Source organism: Cygnus olor, chromosome 9 (genome assembly GCF_009769625.2).
Source record: "Cygnus olor isolate bCygOlo1 chromosome 9, bCygOlo1.pri.v2, whole genome shotgun sequence".
Classification (NCBI taxonomy): domain Eukaryota; kingdom Metazoa; phylum Chordata; class Aves; order Anseriformes; family Anatidae; genus Cygnus; species Cygnus olor.
In genome coordinates this window covers 6,509,580-6,533,375 of record NC_049177.1, presented here as the reverse complement: position 1 = coordinate 6,533,375, position 23,796 = coordinate 6,509,580, and the positions used below count along the sequence as shown (strand labels likewise).

General features: G+C 43.5%; 1 protein-coding gene across 6 annotated transcripts in view; it reads right to left on the bottom strand.

Annotated features, from left to right (window-relative positions):
- SPSB4 (splA/ryanodine receptor domain and SOCS box containing 4) overlaps positions 1-17,625 on the bottom strand; it is a 93,560-nt gene extending 75,935 nt beyond the window's left edge. For 2 of the 6 annotated variants that reach the window (XR_005822752.1, XM_040568117.1), the window contains exon 1: positions 15,491-15,754. The gene's annotated coding sequence lies outside the window, so the exon portion shown is untranslated. Of the gene's footprint in view, positions 1-14,548; positions 15,269-15,490; positions 15,757-16,161 lie in introns of those variants that run through there. The other 4 variants (XM_040568114.1, XM_040568116.1, XM_040568115.1 and 1 more) reach the window with 4 other exon arrangements.
- Between the last annotated feature and the right edge of the window lie 6,171 nt (positions 17,626-23,796).

Sequence of the window (23,796 nt, the reverse complement as noted above, 5' to 3'; positions counted from 1 at the left end):
AATCGCAGGAAGCACAATAACGTGCTCCAGTGAAAATCCAACCCCTTAGCTGAAGGGCCAGTCACTGTGTGTGTCAGTGTTTTCCGAGCCTGGTGAGTCTTTGTAAATTGGGATGAAGCCGAGGCCTACAGCCGGTTTTTGAGGGGCAGCACCATGATAAAGATGGGACTAAGGAAGAACACCCACTAACAGCAGCTCTTCTTTTTTAATCTCAAAGCTGCTGCAGACTTAGCACTCTAAAAGAGATTTCTCCAGCCTCACAATGCCTATATATACGTTTTATAGTTACTGGGCAAGCCAAGCTCTTAGTGTCTGTACCACTTATTAAAAGAAATTCACTGATGGCTTAAAAGTTGCAATGCTCCTGGAACAACCAGACTACTTTTGTCTGCTTGTTTTGTTTTGAAGCCTTTTGCTGCTTAATCCGCGTAGGAATTGCAGCAGCAGCGCACGAACAATACCTGTCAGATGCTCTCACCGTTGGTGGGCCAGAGGTGAACACGTCCGACACTCCAGCTGAAGTGGCCCATAAGAGGCAGCTCCTGATCTGACCTGGATGGCTTTAATGCTTCCAACAGAGCTGCCAAACTCCAGCGACAAAAACATATTGTGCCTCTGGCCAAGCACAACAGCTGAGAGCCGCGGATATCGCCCCCCGCAGCGAGCTGCCCGACGTGGCGGTGCCGGACAGGCTGTGGTGAGTGAGGCCTTGGGCAGCCACAGCCACAGCCAGGCCCGGACTGCGGCCGGAGGGCAGCAGCCATTGTGCTCACACAGACACGGAGGGGATGAGCGCACAGACAAGTTTGATCCCAAACAAAAGCGTATTCTTTTGTTTAATAAGAAAATAGGCTTACACAATCGCACCATCTGCATCCCTCCTAACCCTTCCCCCTTAACTCTTTCAGCCAGCAGTTACCCTCGGCCAGACTTGACGGAACAGTAGCGGGCTCAAAGACGACTGTGTTCCTACTGAAGATGCAGCTGGGGAGAGGACATTCATCTTGGAAGCAACCACGTGGAAGATCTGGTTGGACTGCAAGCCCACATCTTATAAGGAACACAGAAGAAAATGAGCTTACTGAAAAGCCCTAATTGCAGGCAAAGCATCCTACAGACCTGAAGTCTAGTCTGCCACAAGACCTGAAGGGAGCAGGAAGCAACGCTCCATTAGTCCTGCAGTCTCTAGACTTCTTTTAAAGAACAGAAGTGAAGTAAACAGACTTTACACATCTTAAGAAAGCACCATCAGAAGTTCAGAACATGAACTGATTTATGCTGATTTGGTATTTCCCAGGTGAGGTTACAAATGAAGTTACACAGAGCTTTTGAGCTCTAACAAAGAGACAAAACAACTTTCTAGTACCTAAACAAGTATTTTCTCAAACAAATAAACAAAAAATCCCAACACATTTCTTTAAGCTACAGCAGTGAACTTCATCTGTTTTAAACACGCCTCTGCTAAAGCCCGTCTGTCAGTAAAGAACAATTGCACAGACAAATGGAAATGAAGAAGAAAGTAATAACATAGAAACAAACTGCCTGAGCTCCAAGCAACAAAATTGATTTTCCTTATACACATAAAAGCTTCCTTATTTTACAGGGTAATATTTTGTTTGTGTTTGCTATTAATTAAGGAAATAGGGCATTTAGTAATGCAGGGGAAGGTGGGAAAGGCCACAGGGATTTAAAGAGTTAAAGATGCAGTGCCAGTGATATCCCCAAGACAAGAATCTGGCTCCTCCTGAAGACACATGGGATACCTGCATGGGGAGCCAGAACACGTCTTGCAGTTGTAGAGGCTAATAGGGTGTTATTTTCTTTATGGATCTTTCATTTCACTAGAGCCAGATGAAGAAGAAACTCTGTCTTTTCAAACAAGTAATGCTTTTCAGAGGAGAAAACATCCACATTACTCAGCCTGTTTCCAGTGATAAAATCAGAGAGGGCCTCCAACTAGGAATAGACATGGTGAAAGAAGTTGTCACTTTGAGTAGCATTTACACTGCTTTATTACTGATCTAACAGTACACATCCTAAAAGAATGTCATGCTACAATTGCCAACAATTCCAGATATTTCTAACCACAGGGAAGTACTTAAAAAAAAAAAAAAAAAAAAAAAAAACAACGAGACTTCCTAATAAAGGTACGGATGGAAATAAATCAGCTTTATGCATACCTTCAGGAGTCCCAACAAAGAAACTGGTCCATAAGCTCAAATGCAAGGTCTGTGTTTCTCAAATTAACTTCACACCTAAGTTCCTGCTGCATAGTAGCCTTCTGCAGAGAATTTTCTTTTGAGCACCAGTTTACTGCTGACTATATTTCATCCTTGAATGTATTGGGGGAAAAGGAAGGAAAGAAAAAATGCAAATTATTTGGAAAAAAGCTCTACCAGGATCCAATTTCTGATAGGAATAAAAAGGTATCAGTACTCAGAGTCTAGGTATACTGTCAATGAAGTAAAATAATTAGCATCATAGTCCAAAAGTCTTGCCAAAGCTATACAAAAATGAGGATGCCCCAATAACTTTGCATGAAAACACACATTTGAAATGATTGTAGAGAATCTTCAAGCCATCATCTAAATTTGGCAGACACCAGTTCTCCAATAACTCAGGCAGGCCTCTGTTTTGCCCTGGAGAGAATACGTTCAGTCTAAATTTGGATCAGCAGCACTATATACAAGGAGAAAGCACAGTAAATACAAGCTGAACTCTATTAACAGAAGCAATATATAAAAAACAAAACAAAAAAAAACACCCCACACCACACTTTCAGTTTTTAATTCTGGAAAAATCAGTGAAACCCTAGATTGCTATACGATATACAGACACCTTGATTTCAAGCATAACAAAGAATAACAGCGACATTTAGAAATATCTTTAAAAATATGAGACTATCTACAGAAAAACAAAACAAAACAAACAAACAAAAAAAAACTATAGAACCATAACGCACTCAATACGGCCTACATTCCCAAACAAATACTGAGAAATTTATTCTTTCAACTTTATCAGAGCTGGACTTGGTTTATTTTACCATGTTCAAGAACAGCACAGATAGGAGGGAACTGAGTTTGTTACCATGACTGTTATTCCAGAATCATTTGACATCCAGCCCAGGTATTCATGCCAGCAAAACTGAAATTTGTTTTTATCAAGCAAACTGTGATTTACTACTCCTACAGACTTGGAAGTCACTTAAAAACCACCCAGCTGCTGAATGTAAAGCTGTGTCGGGTACTGTACAAACAGTACAAATTGCTTCACAGTAAAGGAAAGCTACCCCTTGGCCAACGTGTTAAGAAAAATGGGTATCTTTTTAGGTACTAGATATCCGAGGAGTTTAGGTTTCAAGCACTCTTTCAAAGAACAAATTGCCATATACCTTGCCCCAAAACATCGAGCAGGCACTGAAACTGCTGCTAGAATCACAGGATCAAAAGTGGTTGGGAATTTTTGTATTTATCATTACCTCTCAAACTGTTACAGTTCACAACAAAGATGAAGATTTACCCAGTATGAAAGTTAAATGCAGTGTTAAAATCCAGAAGTTTACAAATACTTCTAATTACCTAAGGAATTTCTCTCGTGAACAGGTATCTTCCCCTATGCCGAGGGACGGAATGAAAAATGGGTACTTTCGGTTCCACTGCATGTCATCTTCATCACAGATTTATGGCAGAGGGCCCTTCCATTACAATCCTTGTCTTTCCACAGTCCCCCTCTCCTTTCTATCCTTCTCCTGAGGGCTCTGGGAAGTCACAAATGGCTTGCTTACTCACGCAGCTTTGCTGATGGACTTTAATCTGCTCTTGTATTAGGATTCAACTAGTCACAAAAAGCTGAATTATCCCCCAAATAATTACAACTAAACAAGAGAGTTTATAAAAACTAACCAGCTTTCACTAGCCACTAAGACAGAAGATTCTACACCAAACTCATCCCAGTGGTGTAACACAGGGAAAGACCTTCTCTGTGTGTTACTGTTTTTACTGTCGGGAATTTTTCTTCTTAAGAACTACAGCTTTGCCCCCCATGCCCACATCTCCGTATGAGCCTTCTTGACCTCCCTTCACACACTTCATCATCTCAGTCAATCACCAGATGCTGCTGTTTCTATTTTTCTCCACTGGCACCGGCCCACTTCAGTTCCTGAAAGAGCATTTGTTTCCAAATGATAAAGCCAGCTGTAAATACTAACCTGACCCACAGGTGGGATTCACCTGACAAAATTTAGATTCTCTGATGTGGATGAGCTCATCACTGGGATAAGATCAAGGCCTGTAAAGGTCCATTTTTGAATGAATAAAAAAGTGAATCTTCTCCAAAATTAGAAGGGAAAGAAGAGGAATTCATCTCATACAGCTCCAAAACCAACACACCAACTCATTTAATGGTCTCCTCATAATCAACATAGAGAAAGGGGAAGACAATGATGCATATGAAGACCACCAGACATCTTTCCTATTTTTTAGCATCATTTTAAGATGTTTACCTCCAACTCCACAGCACAGGTTTTTATGGCTAGTGCAGCCCACCTGGCATGACTGAAAAGAGAGATCACAGAACCACACTCACCCACCAACCTTTCATTAGGTATCAGATACCTGACCTGGTTCAATGTAAATACATAGACTCACCAGTAATTAGCAATACTTTATGTCAAGGCTTTTGGTTAGCACAATATAATACAGAGGAGTAGAAAGGCTACAATAGTATCAGTGTCTTCTCTGAAATTCTTTTCAGAAAAATATTTTATAAACACAGATCCCAATTTCCAAAGCTACTACTTGGGTTTAATGACAACCTATGTAAGAAATCACAACATCTAATACCGCAAAAATACTTGCATTTATTCAGAAAACTGTTCAAAATAATCTGTGGCCCCATATTAGTGGAACTGAGGGCATATTCCTGCTGAGAGGACAAGCCAGCACTAGGTGGAAAGACCTGTAATTAGGAAATCAACAATTTCTTAGGCCAGCAGCTGAAAAGAGGAGAGATTAGCCACACTGAGCTCCAGACTACCAATGCCCACAAGTCAGTCCTAGGTTGATGCTGCAATAGTTTCTAACAGGTAGGTTCCCTAGTACCTTCAGGGTCTGTAGGATACACAGAAATTGGTTCCATCTGAGGCTGCTTCTCTGTGCTCTGAGAAGTAGAGGATACTACAACATACTCTGACATAGCCACCACCCTTACTAGAAAGGGAAAAGACATCCTCAGGAAAAGCAGAGAGAGGTGGAACCCTGTGCTACCATCTAACATCCCCAACCCAATTCCCTACCTGATGCTAAGAAAATAAAGACTGGGTAGGAAAGAGGACGCACCAGGTTACCTGGAAAGTACACTGGTGGTGCAACTATATATCTTAGGTACTATCCCAAAATGGTTGCTGAGATTCCCTCATTTGGGAACCGCTGCCCTGAAACAGGGGTCGGAAGAACAAAAGAGGAGGCAGGCAATGGGCTGGCAAGTGTAGGAAGAAAAATATCTGCTGAACTATGCCACAGCTGCAGCCAACACAGACATCCAAGAGCAATGAGAACACACAGCTTCAAATGCTATAGCTGGAAGACAGCACAAAATGTTCTTGAACAAAGAAGCCTATGTCCAAAATCTTCTCAGTCAATGCTTTGGCGAGGCTCTGCCACAGATACACTGACAAACCAGCTCAGGTACCAGAGGATGGCATTTGGAGCTAATCTTGCCCTGCAAAACACATCTCTGAAGCTGAGCAAAAGGCAAAGGAAAAAAACAGCACATTCTTTTCTGAGGAAGAATTAATAGCGATATAAGCAGAGTGAACTTTCAATATTAATAAAATAGGGTAGTCAGTCTCCATTCAACTGCACTGTGCAGAAATCACTACGATTTATGACTTCTGCCTAGATCCAATTGCAGAGGAAAATAAGCCTGTGTGTGCCTCTCATACTAAGCATACGGTGTCTCATGTCTGTGCAAGCCACTGAAGCAACCAAGGCTGCCTGCTTTATACAGACAAAATATTAAAGGAATTAATTCCTAAGGCAGGGGGGGAAATACTACATGGGAGAACTTCCAACCCCCACATTCTGCTCATTTAAGCTAAGCTGCTTAATCAGGTTAATTGAAGGAATTAAAAAAGCACCAAATTCACCAACTATTCTCTAGCCATTCCTGATCTTGTGTTACTCTTCCTGGGCGCAAGCTGTCCTGCTGGCACAGCACAATCTATCATCAGCCATTAGGCTGACTACCATCTATTAGTTTTGCTAAGTACAGACATGAAATTTAAACCTACTTTTGTTATTTATTTACAAGCTATTCATGTACTGGATATGAAGCAACTATATAATGCTTTGTGTTAACAAGAGAAGTGTAGCTGAATGTTAGAGTTATACATTAAAAATAACCAATGAAAGTAATAATTTCCTCACACACACAAAAAGAAATAATATTTGTTTGGGAGGATGAGCAGAACAGAAACTTACAATCTTTAAAAATACAGCTGCTTAGTATATGGTGAGGAACAGGTAGGAAGCCACAAGAACGACAATTATCAGTACCATAAATATAGAATTCAATTAAAATGTCATTCTAGAAAACACTGAGAACAGAGCTGAAAGTCTTACAAAACAATAATTTTTCTCCCCCTGCTATTAAGGCAGAGTGATTAAACTGAAAGATAATCCCCTTCATTTCAAAAGCTAATTATTACATACAATAAAAAATATCTTCTTGCACTATAAGAGACCTAAATGCAAGAACTGAATTCTACTAAGCTCATCAACCCACACATCTTTTCTGTCATACAGCAACTGCTTGAATTTTCCTTTACAATTGTATTTCTACAACAGACCATCAGGCTCAGCTTTGATTCTGACATACCACATTTCTTACCACTTTGGTGTGGAATAATTGCTGGAGGTGACTTATTGAGACTAACGATATGTCCACATCTTAAGAGAAGGTTCAAGGCTGAGGAAACTTCCAGGGTGAGATGCAGCAGATATGCAAGGAATGTGCTCCATGATAGTCCCCTTGGCAACATAACCTGCAACCTTAGGTGCTGGCAACACCAGGAGAGGTTGGTGTGTTGGCTTTCAGAGAAATAGCACGGAGGGTGGAGCGGAGTGAAGACCCCGCGGCCAGGCTCTGTGGTATCTCCACAGGGATGGGGAACCTGACGGTACTATGGGACTGATAGGCTGCATGGCCAGCCCTGAGCCAAACTGGTAAACAAAACATGACCTCTGGGTGAACTTTGCTCATGATAATCTCATTATGATGCCAAACAAACCTCCATCCCAAAGGCTACCGGCCTCCAAGATGCAACCAACCCTTGCTGAGCATTCGCTCTGCATTTCTCTGAGCCTATACCTTTAAAGCAAAACCAAGAAAATTTTACACCAATCATAACGAAGATACATATGACTACAGTCACTCAAGCTTCACCTAGAAGTAAGAAAATAGCATAAAAACAGCTCAAGAGAGAAAAAATGTTAGGGAAGATGCCATTGCAGACAAGTCGGAAGGACACGGCTAACTTCTGGGATCAGCCAAAGGGCTGAACATCACTTCCCCCACAGGGACGCCTCTTGGGTGAGATCCAAACCCTCAGTTATACTGAGCGCTTCCCCAGGAAACCTGTCTCTATAGAGTTGTTTCATAAGTTAACTTACATGTAGTTGGTTGCATTAGTCATATTCGTGGTATTTGCATGTGCTTTGCAGAAAGTGTATTTATCACCGACAACCCAAAAGAACCTATACTCCTGTTGCTTTGACAAACTACACCAGTCATTAATCTACTAGACTAAAGGTGTATTGCTCTACTGTGCAGCCATGATCATGGTAATTCAATATATTGAATGCAATTGGACTTTACAGCTGAACTGGGCATCACTCAGAATCCAAGCCCAGGCACCCCCAGACGCCCTGATATCTGAGGACAAGGGGAAACGCAAGGGGGTTTAGGTCCTGCCAAACTGCTTTATCCTTCAATGCAACATTTTGAAACAAAATAGAAAACAGCTGTGGAAGCAATAATGACCACATACAAATATTCAGCTCAAAAAAAAGAACAAGCAGAGCATCCCTTGTGAGGGCCACTTATGTGGGAACTCTGTGAAGAAAGTAATACTAGATGTCAGTCACGCCTTGGTGTAAGGATCTCCAGAGGAAGCATCCCTCCCGCATTTTTCATAATGGGTGTAAACAGAAGCCTGCTCTGCACAGTTTGGATGCCTACACAGTAAGTACCTGTCCTGGTTTCAGTTAGGACAGAGTTAAGTTTCCTCCTAGTAGCTGGCAGGGTGCTATGTTTTGGATTAGGATGAGAAGAGCGCTGATAACATGCTGATGTTTTAATTGTTGTAGAGCAGTGCTTACACCAAGCCAAGGACTTTTCAGCCTCTCTCTGTCCTGCTAGCGAGCAGGCTAGGGATGCAGCAGGAGCTGGGAGGGGACAGACCCAGGACAGCTGACCCAAACTGACCAAAGGGGTATTCCATACCATCTGACGTCATGCTGAACAATATATAGGGGTGGCTAGCCGAGGTGGAGGGCCGGCTGCTCGCGGATAGGCTGGGCATCGGTCAGCGGGTGGTGAGCAATTGCATTGTGCATCACTTGTTTCGTACACATTATCACTATTAATACTATTATCATTATTATTATTATTGTTATTATTATTTTCCTGTCTTAATAAACTGTCTTTATTTCAACTCACAGGCTTAACTTTCCCGTTTCTCTCCCCCATCCCAGAGAGGGAGGGGGGAGGGTGAGTGAACGGCTGTGTGGTGTTTGGCTGCCGGCCGGGTTAAACCACAACAGTACCCAAGTTGTCTATACTGCCATCAGTGCTCCCGGCAAACTGAGCTACTTGCTACACTCACTACTACGGTTCCTGCATTACTAATTCAGACATCTACATTTATATGCCAGACCTAGGCAGCATACTTCCCACACTTTCTAACACCTAACATTAATATCTATGTGTATATATATATATATATATATACACACACACACACACACACACTTCTGCATTAATTCACTATCTTCATTTGCAGAAGCAGGAGTAGACAGACCTCCACGCATTGGAAGAGCACACTGTAGTATGCTACACCAACAGTCAATCAATCTCAGCAATCTCTAGCTGCAGGGAAAGAGAAATAGTCTCTCCTCATCTCCCGAATAATTACACATCAGTCTGCGCTCACTACTAAGTGACATTTCTTACCCACCTTGGGCACAGCTCCCCTGAGTTCCAAGCTATTTCACCATGAGAAAAAATACAATCTAAAAATAAATGGAGCAAAGGGAATGGGTTGGCTTCTGTCTTCATTAGGACTTCCTGCTCCAGCCTCCTCAATTAGCAGAATGTAGATGGAGTACAGAAGTAAAAGCCAGATCAGTCAGTCTCATGTCCCTGGAGTGTCAATACAGTTCAGCTTGAATTTCCCTTTGGTGTTTTCTTCCAGCAGTCAAACTGTGATGTCCTGGCACGTATGGATTTCTTCTTCTCTTGCACTTTCATTCAACTTTGCTAAAATGAGGTAAGTACAAGTGAGTAACTGTTAATTCTTGTTACAGAGTCTAAGGGTAGGGCACAAAAGCCAATTATCAATGGTGTAGATGGCTCGCTGGGAAAAAAAAAAAAACACAACTGTAAAATCAAAGACCACTCTACCCCTAGACATGAATTCAAGGCAGCAATCTCAGGCACCTTCTCTCTTCCCAACACTCCAGCAGGCAAGGGAAGGCACGCTGCCACGCCACTGCTGAGCCTCACGGGATGGTGTTCGAGCATCACACAAGTATCCCGCAGCAACTGATAATTTCACACGTGTGCCTTGCCCCTGAGATCTGTTTTCATTCCCCATTTCATTTTTAAATGCTGATTAATAGTGCGGCTTAGTACGTACTGAACGTGAATTAATCGACTTTTCTCTAGATGCACATCCAAGAACTTGTGCTGTTGATGGTTCCTTTCCCTTCCCTCCTGCTACCGCCACACTTCACTCCAAAGCTGCTGAGAGACTGGTTGCACAGGCAGCTCCTCTCCCCTTCCTTCTCGCCACCCACACGCTTTGCTTCAAATACTATTAATATGAATGTTAAGAAACTTAGGAATAACCAGTATGTATTCCAGGTCTCATGCTCATGCTTGTTTAATATATCTTGTTATATTTAAGCCTCAAAGGATAAGATATGATACATGTTGTAACAAATCCTTCCTGAGCACATTCTCACATCTTTGGTAGATGATCACTGCACTTACAACACTGAATCTTAGTCTACACAAGTCATCAATGAACTACACACAAGATTTTTTAGACTACTGGAAACAGTTATGTCAGCACTGACCAAAGTACAAAGGAAATTCTTGTTTTGATATTTTGATCATTTTAAATAATCAGCAGCTTCAACGCATTATTTGCTTTTGAATAGGAAAGATGATAGAAAACACACCCTTTTTATCTTGCAACTTCAAAAACAAGGACTATATAAATATTTAGTGACTGATCAGTACACTCTGAATTAGAAGCGAGACTATCACAATTAATATTACCCAGATGTCAGCAGTGCCAGAAACCAATAACACTGAAAGCAAAGGAAATGGCAATAGCAAAGTCCAAGCCAAATGTCCTCATTACAACCCTTTTTCACAGACTTAAGACAGAAAAGTTTCAGGCTTTCTAGTGCACCTAGCTGCTGAGAAAGCTCAGCAGGTACCCTACGAAGGAAGTTTCAGAAGACAGAGCTAGAACAGCCCGGACCCTGGTTACATCCCAGGACATGGACCTATCATAAAGGTGGGGAATCTCCCAAAATCCCTTTGGGGAGATCTTCCTTGGGAATTGTTAACGTGGAAAGGGATTACCCAGCCTGACAGCACACAAGTGCATTCGAGACTTTGGTGATAAACAGGAAAATTGGTGTTAGCTAGTTGGAACTAGCTTTTGGAAATGCACAAGAAGGCAAACAACTTCAGAACCTGCTGTATGGCTCTGAAAGAATTAGCTTGGAGTCAGCTCAAAGATGGATTTCATACACTGCCCCATTCTGTGCTGTACACCAGAGCTAACTTGTCACTTCAGCCGCTGACAAATCCTCAAAGATAAAGTTGCTAAGTCACCCTCGCTTTGTAGTGCAACAGTCATACCCGTCATCTGCCACCAATAGTGAGCAGGATTAGCCTATGGTGTCCAACCCAAAGATATGCAAAATAAGCAGAGAGAAGGAAATACAGCTGCACAAGATGTTGTTCAGCGCTAGTTTAAATTCAAGTGACTTCATTGTGAACAGATTTAGGTCAAAGCTGAGCACCCATGCTTAGGCTAGGCACCCTACCTCTTACTAAGGAAGAGAGCAGGTAGGGTGCACCGCGTTCACCTCTGAGGCAAAGATGACATCCCTTAAAAAAAAAAAAGGCACGTACACCCATGTATATTACACATATATATAAATAGATATCTATGTACATATACACATATATACACACGCAGATTTAAGTAGGACAAATTTAAATCTGTCACTTCTCCATCTGTGGTCCAAAAGCAGCCAAAGGAAAGAAAGAACTGACCTCTTCCCAACCCTGTCAATGGGCAGGCCCAGTCTTTAGTAGGGCAGAGGTAGCTAAAGTATAGCCATTAGCTTTAAAGCAAATATTGCCAATCAAATTCCAACAGCAGTTCTTAGCCCGAAGTCACGTGCTCTGTTACACAGCATTGCCACATCAAATGCATTTCTTCTTGTCCTGTCTAATGTAGTTTTCCATGCTGCTGGGACATCCCTGTTTTCTTTAAACTTTGCTTTAAAATAAAGACTCTTAAGGGCAAGGATATTTCCTTGATAGCTAGTAGAAACTACTGATTATCTGTCAGCTTTCCATAAATAAAAAAAAAAAAAAAATTAAATTTATCACCGTGCAATCTAAAGGACTGCGGGCTATGAAGCAGTACAAATAGCTAAAGCAAAACAAAGGCATTTCCTGACATCATGCTGGACATCAGCTCAAAACAGATTTCAAAGAGCACCTACCATTCCAACTACATGTACGGTGGAGAGCGTGCAGGTCATGCACACAACTGTCTGCTTTCAGCAGTAGCTTGAACAGTGTAATAGGAAAAGCTTTCTCAAAGTAAATGGCAACAGTTGATTGTTAGTTATTACGAAACTCTGAATTCATGCAGAACGTAGGCGAGTACACCCTAGTGTGTTTGCAGGACCTGGTCTACCAACTACATCAGTGAACCAGAGGCAACTTTGCAAAGCAGATAAGCAAAACATCCCAAACAAACAACTCCCACAAAAACATAAGCTGAGTGAAGTAAAAAAGCTTAAAGGCATGAACAACTCTTCCAAGAAGTGCATGATACCTTAACATCTTATCCTACAGCATACTGTACATTAGCCAGAGTTCTCAGTAACCTAAACTGTATTTTGGAAAAGCCATCCCTGAAGGATGTGCGTGTTGCAGGGAGCAATGCACGTTCACCAGCATGTACACAATCCCATGAAAAATACATGTGGGCGAGGTAGCTATCTGGTCTGACAAGTTTCAGTCCACAGCACATGTTTATTTTCAAACAGTAAGTCCAACAATAGTAATTTACAGAATTATCAGCAAATATTTAGCTACGCAGAGCAACTTTACATTGAGTTTTGACTTAAAAAAATGTGGTCAGCTATTCAATGGGCAGCCTTAAACATTGCTTTCATCACAGAAAACGGATCTATACTGGCTTAATAAATACTTTAAGACCCCAGGACAACACGTGTGGCCTACATTTCCATTAGCCTCGAGTTGTGCACTGCATTACCACAGCCCAGTGAGAATAAATAAAATTAGCTGTGCCACTCTGAACAGAGCTTCTCCAGCACGGAGCCCTTCGCAGCTCGAGACACAAGGCCGGCCCTGCCCACCAGGAGGGCAAGCACTGCTGCAATACCAGCCAGCGCTCCTCTCCACCACCTTTGGCCTTCAGCCAGGCCTTAGGAAGTCCAGCAACATTTACATCAAACCTCCATCCTGGTGAACCCGCTAAAATGAAAATCCATCTAGATTTCCTTTATGTGTATATTCTATTAAGAGTGCATTTATCCTCGCTGGCTAAGGGAAGAAATGGAAGCGAATAGCAATGCTGCTATACATTACCATCATTCAAGCTGGGATGTACGGCGCCTGGAAGCACTCTGAAAGCCTCAAATTTGCACTGCAGCAATGTTGCCACAGCGCAAAAATGCGAGTAAAGGATGTCAGTGAGCAGTAGTGAACAGCCAAAATGCAACCTGACTTACAGACCTTTAGCCCAGTAAAGGCATCCCTCCAGCTTCTTTCCACTCTCTTCTTGGCCAGGAAGAATTATGAGGATAGGACAGCTGGGTATGTAACACACTGCTGCTCATCACTTTAATCAAGTATTTTTAATAAACAACGTCTCAGAAAACCACATTCTGCTTTCCTCTTCAATTGCTGCCATTATGCGTCAAACGCATAAGCAAAAAGGCTCCCCAGAGGATAAGTCTCTGAACATCTGAACTAAAACAACAACAACCCCACACACACAAAGTAACCATCGCACATCGCTCTGGAATATGGCACTGAGTTCCACTGGGAAAAGTATTTTCCTTCCCCCCAGAAAGAGGACAGTGACCTATCCACAGACAAGGGGCAAATGGTGATTGTAAAGGAAAACGAGACAAAAATAGCTTGCTCGATTTTTCTTGGTACATGGAAAATCCATTACAGAAGTTTACACAGCAACAACGAAGCCTGACAAGTTAATGAGCTGCTGCATGGGGAGTCACAGGAGAGACGGCCCATCACTCAGAAATTCCTATGCTGCACAAAACACGAGTCATAAAGGTGACTGTAATTTGGCCAAACCAAAAATCACCAGTTCCATTTCTTTTAGGAATCAAGATATTTCAACAGCACTTTGCTGTTTTTTTGTTTGGTCATTTTTTGGTGCCTCTGTGCAACAACAAAAAAACAACACAACCAAACAGGCAAAACCCTCACAACTCTGAAGGGCTACTTGCAAAAAGGCAGCATCACTTGATTATACCAAAGCCCCAAGGCTTTATATATTCAAAGCCTGTTGAATATAAAGCCTGGTGTTTCTAAGCTGGCTTAGACGGCACTTGCAAAGTCAAACAGAAGCCCAGGGAGCATGCTGGGGCCAGAGGTGGGATCACTGTGAGCCCAGGGCTCTCCAGCCCAGCAGTGCCACTCCGCACTCGTAGAGCCATGGGAGGGCCTCAGCAGGACCCAGAGCTGTAAAGTTCTGTCCTCTTGTGAGGCAGGGATGTGGCAGAGCCCTGGCAGACACTGAGGCACAGGACGGTCGCCCAAGGTCATCCCCAGACGGCAGCAGGACACTGAGGCATATTAGCTACCAGGAAACCCACGCTTCTCTTCCCAATGCCAGTTATAAAACTTCCCACTTGTTGTTAAGAGAACTTATGGCATCTGGCATTATTCTGTCAGCAGCCCCAAATAATGTAACAGCAATTTGATATTCACGCCCCTGACGGGCTGTTTTACTTACAGAAACAACATTAAAAAGGTAGCATCCCTTGAAACAGCTCTGCAAAGCTAGGCAGGTTTCAGCCGCAAGCATGAAGAGTGACTTTCCGGGGCTGGTTTCTCCCTGGGGGATAAGGTCTCTCCAAGGAGGAGACAGCTTATCAGGGATTGTTTCTGTCACCGAAGGCAAACGGAACGCTGTGAAAATATCAGCTACAACTTCAGCATGGAAGGGATGTAGCCAACGTCCAGCCAGTGACCGAAGCGATAGCCGGCCGTCTCCGCACACAGGACGCTTTCCCCCGTAGCACTCTGCGCGGCAAGTCCCGAACACAAAGAGGAGAGGGAGGACTCGCTGGCAGCATGGAGGAGCCCCAGCAGCCTCCCCCGACACCCCAGCGCTCTCCCGAGGAACGAATGGGGCGAGCAAAGCGCAGCCCCGCGGCCCGGGCACCGCTGCGGGGAGCCGCGCACCCGGCAGCCTCGCCGGGAGTTTGCAGAAGTGAGATGAGGGCAAACTCGGGCAATGCCCTCCTTTGTTGAAGCTCGAACCTCACGCATAAACTCAGGGCTGGCTCCTAGCTTTGCTGAGAAGCTAGCTTTGTATTTCGGATCCGTCCGAGCGGCTGCACCGAGGGCTGCTTTCTGCTGCCCCACAAAGCCCTGAGCAAGCCCTGCGAATACCAGCCTGCGGCGTCCTCGGGCGGGAGGGCTCGCGTTCAGCAGCGCAAAGACAAATAAACTCAGTTTATAAGAGACGTAAGTCTTCAGCTAATCCAGCGTCTAGCAATAATTCTCCTTCACGGCTCAGGAAAGTAATCTCTTCCTCAAAACGTTACGCTAGAAAACACTTCGGAAAGGCACTTCTCCGCCCAGCAGCACGGCTGGGAGAAGCACCCCATCCCCGGGCGCTCTCCGTGCCCCGAACCGCGGAACCACCGCGCCCGGGAGGCCCCAAACTTACCGCCAGACACATCGGGGGCACGGCGCAGGAGGGCGAGCCCGGCGAGCACGGCACGGCACAGCGGGAGCGGAGCGCAGAAAGGGGAAGCGCCGCCGGGAGGCGGGGAGGGACGGGGCCGGGGGGGGGGACCGGGGACAGCCGGGCTGGGCGCTGCCGGAGCCGCGGCCCCGGCACGGAGGCGCCCGGGGGATTGGAGCCGGGGCTCGGCTCTGCTCGGCAGGGCCGGGCCGGGCCGCCCGGGAGCCCCGCCCGGTGCCCGGTGCCCGGGGAGGCGGCTGTCGGCCGCTACCGTCCCCCGAGCGCCGCCCGCCCGGCCGGCGGCAGCCTGAGGCGGCGCAGCCGGGGCGCGCCGTGCCCCCCCGCCACAGGCGACGCAGCCGAGCTCATGGCGGCGCCGGGCCGCGACTCCAAAGGGCCGGGGGAGCCGCCAAGGGAGGCGACGCCCCTTCCCCGGCCCGGCCCGGCCCCCGGGGCTGGCGGAGGGCCGGGGCTGGGGCCGCGGCCGAGCCGGCACCCGGCGCTGTCTTCGTCGTCCCGGGGCTGACGAGCCGCCGCCGGGGCTCCCGCTCCGCTGCCGGCTGCCAAGAGCCGAGGCGGGCTCGCAGGTGAGCTCCGAGCCCCAGGCACGGCGGGCGCTTCCAGCCCTGCTCGGTAAGGGCGGCAGTGCTAACCTGGGACCCAGCGCTTTCTAATCCTGGTCAGCTCTGCTTCTGCAGCCTCCGGCGCCGGGAACGGCATGGCAGGTTCACAGGGATGCTGCGTTTTCTCTCGCACACCCAACACCGAGTTCGTCGCCCCAGCCCTCTCCTTTCAGCCGCTGCCTCTACTCGTGCCATCCCGCCCCAAAACGAGATTAATCACGGGGAGGGAAGCTGCGAAGATTAACCTCTCACAGAGACTTTACAGCGCTCCTTAAAGGTGACATAAAATAGCTGTCTTGTGTGGGATGAGACAGTAAAAGCTTACAGAGGTGAAGAACTTAGTTTTTCCCCATTCGTATTTCTCCTCAAGTTCTAGTATTCTGTCTGTGCTCTGTACTTATGGGGATGGAGAGGGCAAGAATATTTTATCTCAGCTTTCATGGTGATACTTACTTCTACACTATTTTTGATTTACTGAAGTCTTCAGACTTTAACAAGTTCAAGAAACTGGACAGGACAGGAGAAGCATCCATGCCTACACCATAAAAAATGCTGAGGAGATTCTCTCAGTCCTGAGAGCTGCAAATTCTGTGAGCCTTCAGTCAAGATACCCTCAGTGCAAGCTGTAGGTAAAATAACCAGGTGCTTCACACGAGCGCCAGGGGCGGGAAAAGCACTGACAGGATGTGTTGGGATAACACCAACACATCCTGTACGTTAAACAGAAAAGAAAGGATGGATGTGACTTTTCTGTATGTTCCAAAGTTCCTTAAGCCTAGGAAAGGCTTTCTACTGCTTCACATACCCTCAGGCAGTCTTGCTCTGGTTTACATACACGTGGTTGGAAATCTTGGAACATGTAGTCTTTGCTCTTCTTTCCTAGTGGTCAAGTTACTGAATCTAAATCCCACACTTCTCTTGGATTTAAGTAGCAGCTAACAGCTACTCCATGGCTATCACGTGGGAGAGAAGCCCGAGAATGGGCTATGTTTGTAAGGGGGGCAAGCCTGTGCCTTGATGAATGTTTTGCTTTCTTCTCCTCAGATTTTTACAGACTTATTTCTCTTAAACACTTCCTCAGTGCAGCAGTGTCTCCTAACACTTTTTTTGGCAGTTAGCAGTAAGTTTTTCAGCGTAAGATGGGATGCGGTCCTTCGCGTCTGTGCCAAGCTCAATGCAAAAAGCAAACTTGGAACGTCTTTCTACGTAGTTTGGAATACTAATTCTACAAAAGGAGATTAAAGAAATCACATTAGAAGTCAACTTTTGTATCTTTCCAGCTAGCTTTAGACACCTAGGTCTGAAAATTGAACAATGAAAAGATCAGTCGGGCAGAACCGAATTTGGGAACACACTTCATGTGCAAATGTGAAAACAATTGAGGGTGGAGAAAGTGTCATTTTGATTAATGAAGGCTAGAATGTGCTACTTGTATACAGACAAGAATGTATATATACACCTCTCCACAAGGTTCATTAAAACAATAGGAAATAATCACATTTTAAAATACTAACAAGAGTTAGAATGCAGTATAGGCATGGCAGGTTCTTTTGAGCTGATCTCATACAGTAACGGGGAGGAGAAGAAGAGGCACGGGTTTGTATAACAGCATTATGAACCTTTCAAGATAAACTCTGTGAAGCATAAAATCAACAAAATCAACCCTTTGGTGCAGTTCCTGGAGCTGCGCGGCACAAAGGACAGGATCCAGAGTGTGCCATAAACATCGTGCCTTACTGACATTACCCACACCTTCCACTTGTTTGATTTACCTCACAAAATAAAAATCACAGTCAGAAAGAAAAGCTTAAGAATAATATACAAGGCTGATTAAAGCTTAAGAATAATATGCATGATTTCCCAGAATGTCTGGAAACAGCACTGTGAGGTGGTGAGGTGCAGGTGAGGAACCTTTTGCGTCTCCTGTCTGCTTGGAATTGCTGGGCAGGCATTTCAGAGTAAAAGCTGCCCACTGCTGCCCAGGAAGGAGTAAGTGCAGTTAATAAAAAAATAAATAAAGTTCATTTACATGAGAGAAAGCAACATTTTGCTCACTGTTTACATCATACACGAGAATCACAATTTGAAGGTGTATCTTGGCATTGGAGCTTGGCATACAGGCCACGAAGAGTGAACTGCCCAACTTTGCTCTTCCCATACACACTTACCTTCATGTTGAGTTCCACACCTACAGCATGGTGAACCTTCATCCACCCTCAACTTCACACAAAAATAATTAGGAAACATTTCCTACACACATATAATAACCACTGAGTCCTGACCCTACAATCTCGCGAAATAACAAGCTGATTTACTGTGATTTTCTGGGCATTGCTACACTTGGGATGGCAATGGCTGCTCCGGGTGCTGGCTCTGCCGACAGCCCAGCTCGCAGGTCAGGGCGGCCTTGCAGCACAGGCAGAGTGAGCTACAACAAAGGCACTGCTCCGTGTCACACATTTCAATATCCCAGTAGTTTTTCCTGTTTGGATGCAGGCCTAAATGCAGGTCAGGGTTTTAGGCAACCTCCAGAGAAGGGAAGAAGGGAGAGCTGAGCAAGGCCACACACACAGCGTTATCAGCAGAAGGAACAGCATGGGCAAAGACCCTCTCTGAGTCCACAAGACAGCAAAAAGCACAGACCTGAGATTTATGAATTACAAGAACTGTTTCATTGCATCACATTTGCCATTTAAGGTGCTTAAACAACCCATGATATTTCTAACAGCTCCTTAGGTATGGCAATACTAGAATCATCATTCTTACAATGGAGCAAAAGTTGACAATTATGATGAATAACTGTTTTCACAGATTTTAGATATCCACATGAAAAGATGTTAGACTGAGATCTGCTCTCCTAGGTCATTGGGCAGAAGTTAGAATTTACTTCTCAGAGTACAACCTGGTACAACCACAATGATGAAAACCCACAGAGATTAGGAAATCAACACTTACATAAATGTATCTTTAGTTCAGAGATTCTAAATAGAGGATGAAGATTCTAAACAGAGGATAAAGATCCTGCATGCCCCATCTGAGAAATAAGGGTAACATTCAGAAACACTTAACACTGCAAAAGTAGCTTATTTCAAAATGTCAAAAGTCAGTCTATCCAAAAGCAGAGCCACCCGTGCTCTCAAATGTATTTTCATAGATAACCGTATATCTCATATAGTCAAGTCTCTTTCCCAAACTCATCAGATTAAAACAAAACAAAACAAACAACAAAAAAAACCAACACTACTCTTAGACTACACAAGCATAATACTTGCAGGTAATAAGAAAGCAGCTTAATCCCCACCCACCCCCTTATTTTTTTGTTCATGTATTATTTTCAGAGCTCAGAGTCTCAAGGACTGTCTGAAGTAACTGATTTCTCTGTGGAGTTGGTATTCAAGTCTTTACATCATGTAAAATTTAGTTGGACATAGGCAGCCATAAGTTTCCATCAAAACAGAAGCAAGACAGTCAAAAGGAAGTTTTTTCTCTTAAACAGTGATGACTACTTGTCCTGTGCCAGCTGTAAACGAGGTAGACACATCTCAGAAGACACAAAAGAATCAAGTGATAAACAATGGCAGTAGTTACAATAATGAGAACAATCCAAAATTCATTCTACTTACTTATTCTGGGTTGCGCAAGACCAAAAGGGCAAATTGTAGTGGTTAAATTCCAACGCAGAAGCAGCCTCTGAGAAGGATCTCTGAGGAGGCAGTTCCTGTTTAGGACATCGAGAGCCCACCTCCACCAGCTGCTGCAGGCCAGTACAAAGAAGTGGGTTCCTTGAACTTGCTTTGAAACTACATTAAACCCTTTAAAGTCATTGCAATGTCACAAACCCCAACTGAAACTGACTAGCAGCTAGTTTGCATCACTAAACTCTGGCATTGTAGTCTCGGCTTTGAAATCTACTAGTGCATGCAATCATATTTTGCACTAGTTTTAATTTTCAAGTAGTATTACTGTATAGCACTTTCCAGAGTACGTTACAGCAAACACATGCAGCTATTAAAAAGTCCATTTGAAAGAGAAATCAAGCACAAAAATTTCAGTAGAAGAGATGGATATGGAGTCTGGGACAGTGGCTGTCACAGGAACATCTAAAACCAAGTTAGTATACGAGACTGCTGATGTTGCAGTACATAATGTGTTGTGTGTTTTTGTTTTTGCAAATGGATGAACTGAGGTCCAAGGGGCTCCTCAGTAGAGTCTCCTCACTGCAACAGTATCATTTTAGCTTGATTTAAGCTGAATCATGACTGATCCAAACTCCCTGAGTTACTCCATCACTGTGTATACATTCTGCTACATCAGCAACTACATATGCAAAGGAAACTCAGCTCAGATGTTATTGATGCTTTTGATAATAGCTGTACTTGTCCGCTGAACCAGTCCAGGGAGAAAATAGGTCTTTATGGTCTCCTATGGGAAAAGCTTTGACTTTACAGTTAGCAAGAAGTAGCTGCGGTGATCTTTCTCTCCTATCTTTTAATGTTAATACAACATCCCAAAATAATTACTTATGGAAAACCAAAAGATGCATACTTTGGATCACAGGGAAATATAGAGTGCAAATCCATAGCATATTAGATATTATCTCAAATATTCACATATCTGTCATGAGGAGTTGATATGGGTAGATGTGTCACCCATATTTCCACATGATGCATGTCAGAAAATCTAGTATCTATATCTCACACAATAACCACTTTTTCTAAAAACTTTCGACATTTAGTAACCACATTTTCTAAAACTTTTGGAAGCTATACCATATCAAAGACAGATTTATTCACATCCACCCTATATAAATACATTACTACTGTTACCCAGTATATTCTAGACATTCAACTTTGTTATATATTGCTAATATTCGTGAAATATTAGATGTATCTACAAGTTTTACTGTTTCTAAGTTGAAAAAAAAAATCCTGTGTCAATTGCTACTTCCACAAAAACGACAGTTTTCTTGTTAGAAAAGTGTCATGTTTTAGCAATGTGTCTCAGAGCTAGAAAATATTAACATTTATATTTATATATATATATATATTTATTTTTTTTTTAAATAGGCCACTGAACCCTTTGTCTTCCCAGCCCTGGAATACTTATTCAAAGATATCACTTAAGCTTGATTAATATCCATTTGGACTCCCTTTCTGCTCGGACTGATTACCAACATCTGAAACTCCAGGAAGCTCCATCTGAAACTCTTAGAATATGTCACATATTTCAGTTCCCTGACTTGAAGGGCAGAGGGGAGGGGAGAGAGCCTCAAAGGTTTTCAGCTATTGCAAATTTCTGGGAATATTCTTGCAACTGTGAAGTCTTCGTCTTGAAAGCATTTCATTTCAGTAAAATTACATCGCTAAGTATTCCAGGCATCACATACGGCCTGTGTGAATTCGAAACACACAGGCAAAAAGTCTGTGTTAATTGCTTAGGTGCAATAATTTAGACAACAGGATTTAAGAGAGATTCTGCTAATTATACCTTACTTTCTGGGTTTTGGTTTTCAACTTTGCACTGCTTGTTTTCTCAGCAAACCCACTAAGCAGTTGTAATTTATTCAGCTTGTCCCCCACCCCCTTCGAGATTTACAGTGATACATATCTTTGGCAGTTTTCCCCAGGAGATCTTTTGTTTCTTCAACTTGAAAACATCCATTCACATCAAAAGCAAAGTCAGTACAGTTTATTATCCATTAGACAATTTGAATATGATTCTTCTACTAAAGGCTGTGACTGCAGGCAACCATCTGGGGTCTGGACACACAAAAGGCTGTTCGTAAGGGTGCACGCACAAAAGCGCCATGGGGATATGGAAGTGTGTACCACACAAAGACACCCAGTTGTCTTTGGTTTCATGCTTTTTTGAGGGTTCCATAAGCATCTAATCAGAGAATTAAGCATCAGGGAGGCAGCCCTCAGATGGCGGACGTCAGCTCCAGCAAGGACAGATGGCAAACAAAGGTGAAAAGCACACAATGCGCACGGGCCGGTTTATACAAGCAAGCAGTTCCACGCTGCAGCGACAACGTGGTACAGCTCTTGTGGCAGCGCATGTCGTGAAGTGACAGTGTGTCCTTTTCTTTATGGCACTCACAGCTACAGGCCCACTTTCTAGTTACCCATGGTACACACAGACTCACTATTGATCTTCCCCCTGAAGCATTACCTACGCTAACCGGGACCACGTGCGGGTCCCTGCATAGGAAATCAACGCCTACTGCCATAGAGATACCAGCACGGCGTAATCGTTGGTCAGGGGTGCACATCCCACTGACTGCCTTTTAGAACAGAAACTCAAGGTCTGAGCAGACAAAGAAAATGACTTCATCATTTAACTCACACAAGATATACCTGAAAACCATTATTCACTTATTTTTCCATCTAATAAGTTACAATTGTTTTAAAAATAGGATGCACAAAGAAAAGTTACTCTTGGACAGAGGTTTTCCGTATGGCAGTGTATACACAGTTTACATGATATCAGATATGCTATGGCATACATCCCACTGCTAACAAAACTCTGAAAGATTAAATGTACTTTTAGCTCTTCTTGCACTTTTCCAAAGTTTCTGAAAAGAGGAGATAAGCTAGTTTTATATTGCATTTAAACAACAAGGATATAGTGACTCTCGCGGCAACAAAGCCCAAATATTTAAATAAAAAGCAGGATATCAGTAGGAAAACTGAAAAATGGCAAATTATAGGTTAATACAGACAAGCTTCAGTCTTCTGATATGGACACAATCCTTGCTGAATTTGTAAAACACTTTCGCTATTGCAGTTGCTGTTGTCTAAGAAAAGAGAAGAGTCCTTCCTTTTTCTATTTGTAATATTTTCTCTTTAAAATAGAATGAAATTTAAAAATGCAGAGACTTGCATAAAGGTGTGTACAAAATAATCTTCTAATTTAAAAAAAAAAATTCCACGGTCTGTCGTCCTGTTCCTGTTTGTATATAGACACACAAATGTGCACGCACACACTTAAATATATTTACATTCTTGAAAGACTTCTCTTGTTTTGCAGAACATTGCCCAGGCATGGACATGTTCAGCATCTTTGGGAAGGCTGTCAGTTGTTCACTTCAGACTCTCTGAAAACTGATCCATGAACAAATACTGGCTCTTTGAGGATTAGTCCATCTGCCTTCCAGATGGGGGAAAAGGTAGTGCAGTAGTAACAGCTGCTCAGACAAGTACAGCAGGTCACAGAACAATAAGGAGGAAGGATAAAGCCAGGAGAGCTAATATTGAGGAAGCATGTGAATTATTTGCAGTTAGACTGAGATGAGCAAATCTAGAAACGTCCCACTGCTGTATCAGTGCAGAGAAGACAATGCATATTTAGAGATGTAAAAATGTAATCAATCTAACCTATGTAATTTTATTTAGAAAAAGAGGGACAAGCTGTTCAGGACTAATATATAGTCCCATTTGTTACAACAAACAAAGCCATTTTGACGTAAAAAAACCCTATACCTTGAGGCCCAACATTTCTTTTATATCTTTGTCACAGTACTCCAATCCTCAAAATTGAAAACGAACATGTGCACACAGCTGGAGGTGTGCTCTTTATTTTTTTCATCCCGTTTCCTTTCTCAAATTTTGGATAACATGAAGTCATAAGCTACATGTTACTGTTCATGCTGATGTAGATGAGAGC